A 6582-nucleotide genomic window follows, 5' to 3' on the forward strand; every position below is an offset into this window, starting at 1 on the left:
AACGATCCTTCACAGATAAATCAATTACCTGCATTTTTCTACAGATGCTGCTGCCTATGCTGATAGAACAGTTTCTTTCTGGTGTTTAGTAATTTGAGGGCTACGAAGGCTCAGGATAGGAATCTGCCACGGATGAAATAGTTTGCAGGAGTGAAAGATTTCAAGCAAAAGTTCCAAACCACCATTACATAATCATGTTCTGCACCCACTTATGAGTTTTTCTCAATATTTGAGGCTTGCTTTTTCTGAACTGTACACATCTGTTGCTATCCACAATGATGCCAAAATTATTAGATCAAGAGTGGATAATAGGGAAAAAGGCAGAGAGAAATGAGGAGTCCGGTAAAGGAAAGTGTCAGAAAAGGGTATCATACCCACTTTCAATTTCGGTTCTGACTACAACTTGCTTCAATCCCTCTTCTCATTGTATGAAAGATTGTGAGGAAGATGGAAACACAAGCCACCAAAAAACCCAAAACAAATAGAAACAGAATCGACTGGTAGTTTTTAAAGTAACTGGCAAGTCTGCCAAAACGGCAAGAAACCTTGAAAAGGTATTTCAAATCATGCAAAATAATTGCACCCTCATGAATTCATTATAAATCACGTTTCGAAATTCTTCTTGCAACCTTTTTCTGAGGTTCTGCATTTATTCACAGACTGGCACTGAGTTCTATGTAATGTTTGCTTCCTCGTCTTGCTTAACTACATGGGACTTCATACCTTGGCAGGTAATGCAGGCTCAACAGATTACTTATATGCTTGCCTGGTTCCTGCATTCATTAATTTATTTACTCAATATACATGCCATCCAATCCCAATCCTGCTCTCTCTCAATTGAGCCCTGCTTTTTTACTCCTGTTTGGTTTAGAAAGGCATTCTTGGTGCAAAATACTTTATAGGAGCCAATTTGGTGTGATGATTTGACAGTCTTTACAACTGCATAGTTTACGGGCTATGTTCTCACATAGGCAGGTTTCTCAGTGCCTGGATGATGATGATGATGATGATATCCATTCAGTCAAGTCCAGGCCTTAGTTATTCTATAGCCAGGTCTCTGCACATCTTCTGAATTTGCATTACTTCTTTGTGTTGTTCTATGCTCTGGCTGATGTCAGCTTTGATGTGTTCAGCCACCATGTTCTTTGGTGGTCTGGTTTCCCCTGCATGGCATGGCCAAAATAAGTGAGATGCAGTTTTATGATTTTGCCTTCTAGTGACTTGTCTGGTGTTATGTGCTCCAGTACTTGCTTGTTAGTCACCTTTGGTGTCCATGAAATAAGCAAGAGCTTTCTCCAGCACCACAGTTCAAACAAATCAATTTTCTTCCCACTGCATATCTCTCTCTATCTAGTTCTGCCCCATAGTTTTGAAAAAGATGGGTCAGAACAGTGCTATGGATTCAGTCACTATTGGAGCAACACTGGAGATCTCAATGTCCATTGTCCATCACATGTTGGTGATGTTGCAGATAAATGCCTCTTTCCTAACACAGCAAGAGTTTAGGATTGCATGCCATCCAGAGGTGGGTTTCAGCAGGTTCTGACCAGTTCTGGAGAACCGATAGCGGAAATTTTGAATAGTTCAGAGAACCAGTAGTAAAAATTCTGACTGACCCCACCTCCATCTATTCTCTGCCTCCCAAGTCCCAGCTGAAATGGGGATTTCCCTGGAGTGGGGTGGGAATGGAGATTTTACAGTATCCTTCCCTTGCCATGCCCACCAAGCCATGCCCACCAAATCATGCCATACCCACCAAGCCACATCCACAGAACCTGTAGTAAAAAAATTTGAAACCCATCACTGATGCCATCTATACATTTTTTTGTTTTGAAGGCCACTGCATCAACTGGCAACTTGCATATGGGGATGAGCCCTCACAGGTGAAATACCCACAAGTAAATTGCCATGCTATTTCAGACAACATGTTGGTCAGCAGACTCCATTCTTTGCTTAACCCATAGGCCAATGTGGGATTTGATTGACGCAGTCAATGTGGGAATAGCTTTAGACAGCAGGATAATTTAGATCTTTAGAGTGCTTTTAGTTAATTTTGTTCAAGGAGTTTTTTAAAGCACAGTTTGTAGTACTTTTATATTTTATCTACTTATTTGGTATTGTTGTAATATATAATGTCCTTAAGAATATCTAAGAATATTGTCTTGAAAAGGCAATTAAAAAGCAGTAGAAATAAAAATAAAGTAATTCACAGAATGATTTCCAGTGCTTACCTTTAAAGAATAAAAGAATAAAACTTTTATTGGGAACTGAAGTTCAGATTAGTTTAGAAGAAAGTAAATTTTTAAAAATATCACCATAATATTCACAGATCACCTTGATTATGAGCTATCAGTTCGGCGTTAAGTTCAGCAATCAAATAAAGATATTATCTCCAAGAGGATATTTATTTTTTATTTATTTTTATTTATTTATTCATACTTTTATACCGCCCTATCTCCCTAGGGACTCAGGGCGGTGTACAGCCATATAAAAAACACATAAATATGCAAAGTAAAACATTAATCTAAAAAACTTATTAAATAGGCCAAATATTTAAAATAGACATAAAAATAATAAAACCCGGTTAAAATTTAGTTTTAAAATTTTAAAAATATTAATAAAGCCCCAAATTAAAATTTGACACTATTATGCCAGTCCCGCTTGAATAAATAGGTGTGTTTTGAGCTCACGACGGAAGGTCCGAAGATCAGGCACTTGACGTAAGCCAGGGGGAAGTTCGTTCCAGAGCGTCGGTGCCCCCACAGAGAAGGCCCTGCTCCTGGGGGCCGCCAGCCAACACTGTTTGGCGGACGGCACCCTGAGGAGACCCTCTCTGTGAGAGCGTACGGGTCGGTGGGAGGCATAAGGTAACAGCAGGCGGTCTCATAAGTACCCGGGTCCTAAGCCATGGAGCGCTTTAAAGGTGGTAACCAAAATCTTGAAGCGCACCCGGAAAACCACAGGAAGCCAGTGCAGGCTACGGAGTAGTGGTGTTACGTGGGAGCCACGAGCGGCTCCCGTTACCACTCGCGCAGCCGCATTCTGGACTAACTGTAGCCTCCGGGTGCACCTCAAGGGCAGCCCCATGTAGAGAGCATTTGCAGTAATCCAACCTAGATGTAACCAGAGCGTGAGTGACCGTGCATAAGGCATCCCGGTCAAGGAAGGGATGCAACTGGCGGACCAAGCGAACTTGGTAAAAGGCCCTCCTGGAGACGGCCGCCAGATGTTCATCAAAGGACAGCCAAATATGAATCCAACTTGGTCCTTTACCATATTTTTCAGAGTATAAGATACACTTCCCCCCCCCAAAAAAAGAGGGTGGCAATGTTGGTGCGTCTTATACACTGAATACAGACATTTTTGGCCTCCCAAAGCCCCGCCCCACGCATCCCAAAATGGGGCACGCAGAGGCTTTGGGAGGCCTGCAGAGCGTTCCTATGAGCTGGGGAAGGCAAAACATTTTTTTTTCTTGCTTACCCCTTTGAAATCTTGGTGCGTCTTATAGTCTGAAAAATACGGTAAGTCTTGCAATAGTGCACCCATCACTACTACAATTGGATCCATAGAATAAACAGAATAGGAGAGTTGGAATGGACCTTGGAGGTCTTCTCCTCTGACACCCTGCTCAAGTAGGAACCCTATATCATTCCAGACAAGTGGCTGTCCAATCTCTTCTTAAAAACCTCCAGTGATGGAGCACCCACTACTTCTAGAGGAAAGTCATTCCACTGGTTAATTGTTCTTACTGTCAGGAAATTTCTCCTTGCTGTTCTACATTGGTTCTCGCCATCCATCTTGCTATTGAATATTCTCTTTCTCTCTTCTTTTCTATCACTAATCATAACTGAAAGGAAAGCAAGACTGCTTGCAAATGAGTAGTGCTTTCTGCCCTCAGTCAAGTGTAGAGTTATATGAACTTTTTTCTTTGTAACACGTTCTTCCAGAAAGGAAAATAAGTTAAAAAAGAAATATTGTAAGCAGAGAGGAGATTGTCTCAGCTTCCTATAAATTCCATGAATGAATCAAGGCCATTACTCTGGAGACGTTTAACTGGCACTGAATAATATATAACATTATACCGGGATTTATGGTACCTCAGTCTGATTGAGATTAGGATCTTCCTGGTGCATCCATTCAATTTAGTTCAATGCAGTTATAAATATAATCCCTGGTTCTTCATCTGCACTTTGCTGAGATGAAACGGGGGAGATAGATTAGGAAAAATTAATGAATAGAATAGACTAGACTAGAATAGAATAGAATAGAATAGAATAGAATAGAATAGAATAGAATAGAATAGAATAGAATAGAATAGAATAGAATAGAATAGAATAGAATAGAATAACAGAGTTTGAAGGGACCTTGGAGGTCTTCTAGTCCAACCCTCTGCTTAGGCAGGAAACCCTACACCACTTCAGACAAATGGTTATCCAATCTCTTCTTTAAAAATTCCAGTGTTGGAGCATTCACAACTTCTGGAGGCAAGTTGTTCCACTGATTAATTGTTCTAACTGTCAGGAAATTTCTCCTTAGTTCTAAGTTGCTTCTTTCCTTGATCAGTTTCCACCCATTGCTTCTTGTTCTACCCTCAGGTGCTTTGGAGAATAGCTTGATTCCCTCTTCTTTGAGGCAGCCCCTGAGATATTGGAACACTGCTATCATGTCTCCCCTAGTCCTTCTTTTCATTAAACTAGACATACCCAGTTCCAGCAACCTTTTCATATGTTTTAGCCTCCAGTCCCCTAATCATCTTTGTTGCACTCTTTCTAGAGTCTCCACATCTTTTTTACATTGTGAGGACCAAAACTGGATGCAGTATCCAAGTGTAGCATTATAAAGTGGTATTAACACTTCACGTGATCTTGATTCTATCCCTCTGTTTATGCAGCCTAGAACTGATGAAAAAATAGGTTTCCTGTTGTCAAGTAGGTTTTTTTTAATGAAACCTCCACATTTAGATGCATTATAGCCTTTGTTGCTCTATTATGATGCTAAGCAACAAAAGACAACTTCAACTTCCTTGCAATCATCTTGGACACATCTGGACACTTTTGGATACAAAACACTAGATTTAGTTTATTGTAGCAAGGCCATTATTATGGTTTAAAGTTTGTGTATAGCTGAGGAATGTCTTCTGATTTGAATTCCTGTCAACAAATCAAGTCAAATAAAAGAGATCACAGACACTTCCTCTAAGTTCAGCAATATTTGTTTTTTGACAATGAGTTGTTTTCTCTACAATAATAACAACCACGTGGATGTGACAATACAACACCAGTCACAATGGCTTACATTCAGGATTTAGCCACACTTAAAAGTCAACTCACTAGAATCAATGAGACGTAAATATATAGCACAAAGCTATTCATGTTCACAAATAATCAGTACAATAGAACTAACTCCCAGGTAGGTAGACCTGTCAGCCTTCTCTGTGTCAGTACTCTTAAACAGAGGTGGTACTCAACAGGTTCTGATCAGTTCTGGAGAACCGGTAGCGGAAATTTTGAGTAGTTCAGAGAACCAGTAAATACCACCTCTGACTGGCCCCGCCCCCATCTATTCTCTGCCTCCTGAATCCCAGCTGATCAGGAGGAAATGGGGATTTTGCAGTATCCTTCCCCTGGGGTGGGAATGGAGATTTTACAGTATCGTTCCCCTGGGGTGGGGTGGGAATCAGTAATGGGATTCAAATCCCGTCACTACCGGTTCACTTGTGGGTGCGTGCATGCTCTCATGTGCATATAATGCTTCTGCACATGCGCAGAGACATCCAGGCAGGTGTGCAGAGCTTCCCGCCGCCACCACTACTGGTTCACCTGACCCAGGGCGAACTGGTAGCAACCCACCACTGGTGGAAATGGAGATTTTACAGTATCCTTCCCCTGCCATGCCCACCAAGCCATGCCCACAGAACCAGTAGTAAAAAAAATTGAATCCCACCACTGTTCTTAAATCATGATAACTGTGAATGATGGGACTTGCAGTCAAAGACATCTGGAAGGCAGTCCAACCTTGGAGAAGGATGTGATGATAATAATAGGAAGAGAGACTTACCTAAGGTCTGTTGATTTTATGGATTGATTCTAAATGCAACTGGGTTCATTTCTCAAAGTTCTCCTCTGTTTAGTATCTCTACACATGAGTGTGTATGCTGGCACAGCAGAGGTTATTAAATGCAGGCACGTTTAAAATGTTTTCCTCCTCCAAAACAACATTCTGATGAAATCGTGACTTAGCATTAGATCACCTTCTCTTCATGCTTAGCCAAGTAATCTTGTCCTCTATTTATTGCAATGTGTATCTCTCCTGCTGCCCTTACTAATTCCCAGAAAAACAGATGAAGTTTTTCCACTGAAGTCAAGGCTATTAACAACGGCATGTGCACAAGTTTCTCAGGAAACCTAGAAGTGAATTACAGGGGAAAGACAGGTATGCGATCTTCTGGGATCACTGTGGTTGGATTACATTTCAACAATCGTATTGCAGCAGATGAGTGATCACTACTTGGGACTACATGGGAAAGGGATGTTTTCTCCCATGTAGCTGACCAACCAAAATGTGGTGCTTTGTTTAGGCTGC

The 6582-nt window shown here is 41.1% G+C and overlaps 1 long non-coding RNA gene across 1 annotated transcript in view; it reads right to left on the reverse strand.

The window, feature by feature from the left end:
* The window catches only part of LOC131195780 (uncharacterized), a 36386-nt gene extending 30255 nt beyond the window's left edge, over positions 1–6131 (reverse strand). Inside the window, exon 1 of the long non-coding RNA XR_009154542.1 lies at positions 6058–6131. This is a non-coding gene — a long non-coding RNA (uncharacterized LOC131195780). The remainder of the gene's footprint in view (positions 1–6057) is intronic.
* Between the last annotated feature and the right edge of the window lie 451 nt (positions 6132–6582).

This window comes from Ahaetulla prasina, chromosome 3, assembly GCF_028640845.1.
Source record: "Ahaetulla prasina isolate Xishuangbanna chromosome 3, ASM2864084v1, whole genome shotgun sequence".
Lineage (NCBI taxonomy): Eukaryota > Metazoa > Chordata > Lepidosauria > Squamata > Colubridae > Ahaetulla > Ahaetulla prasina.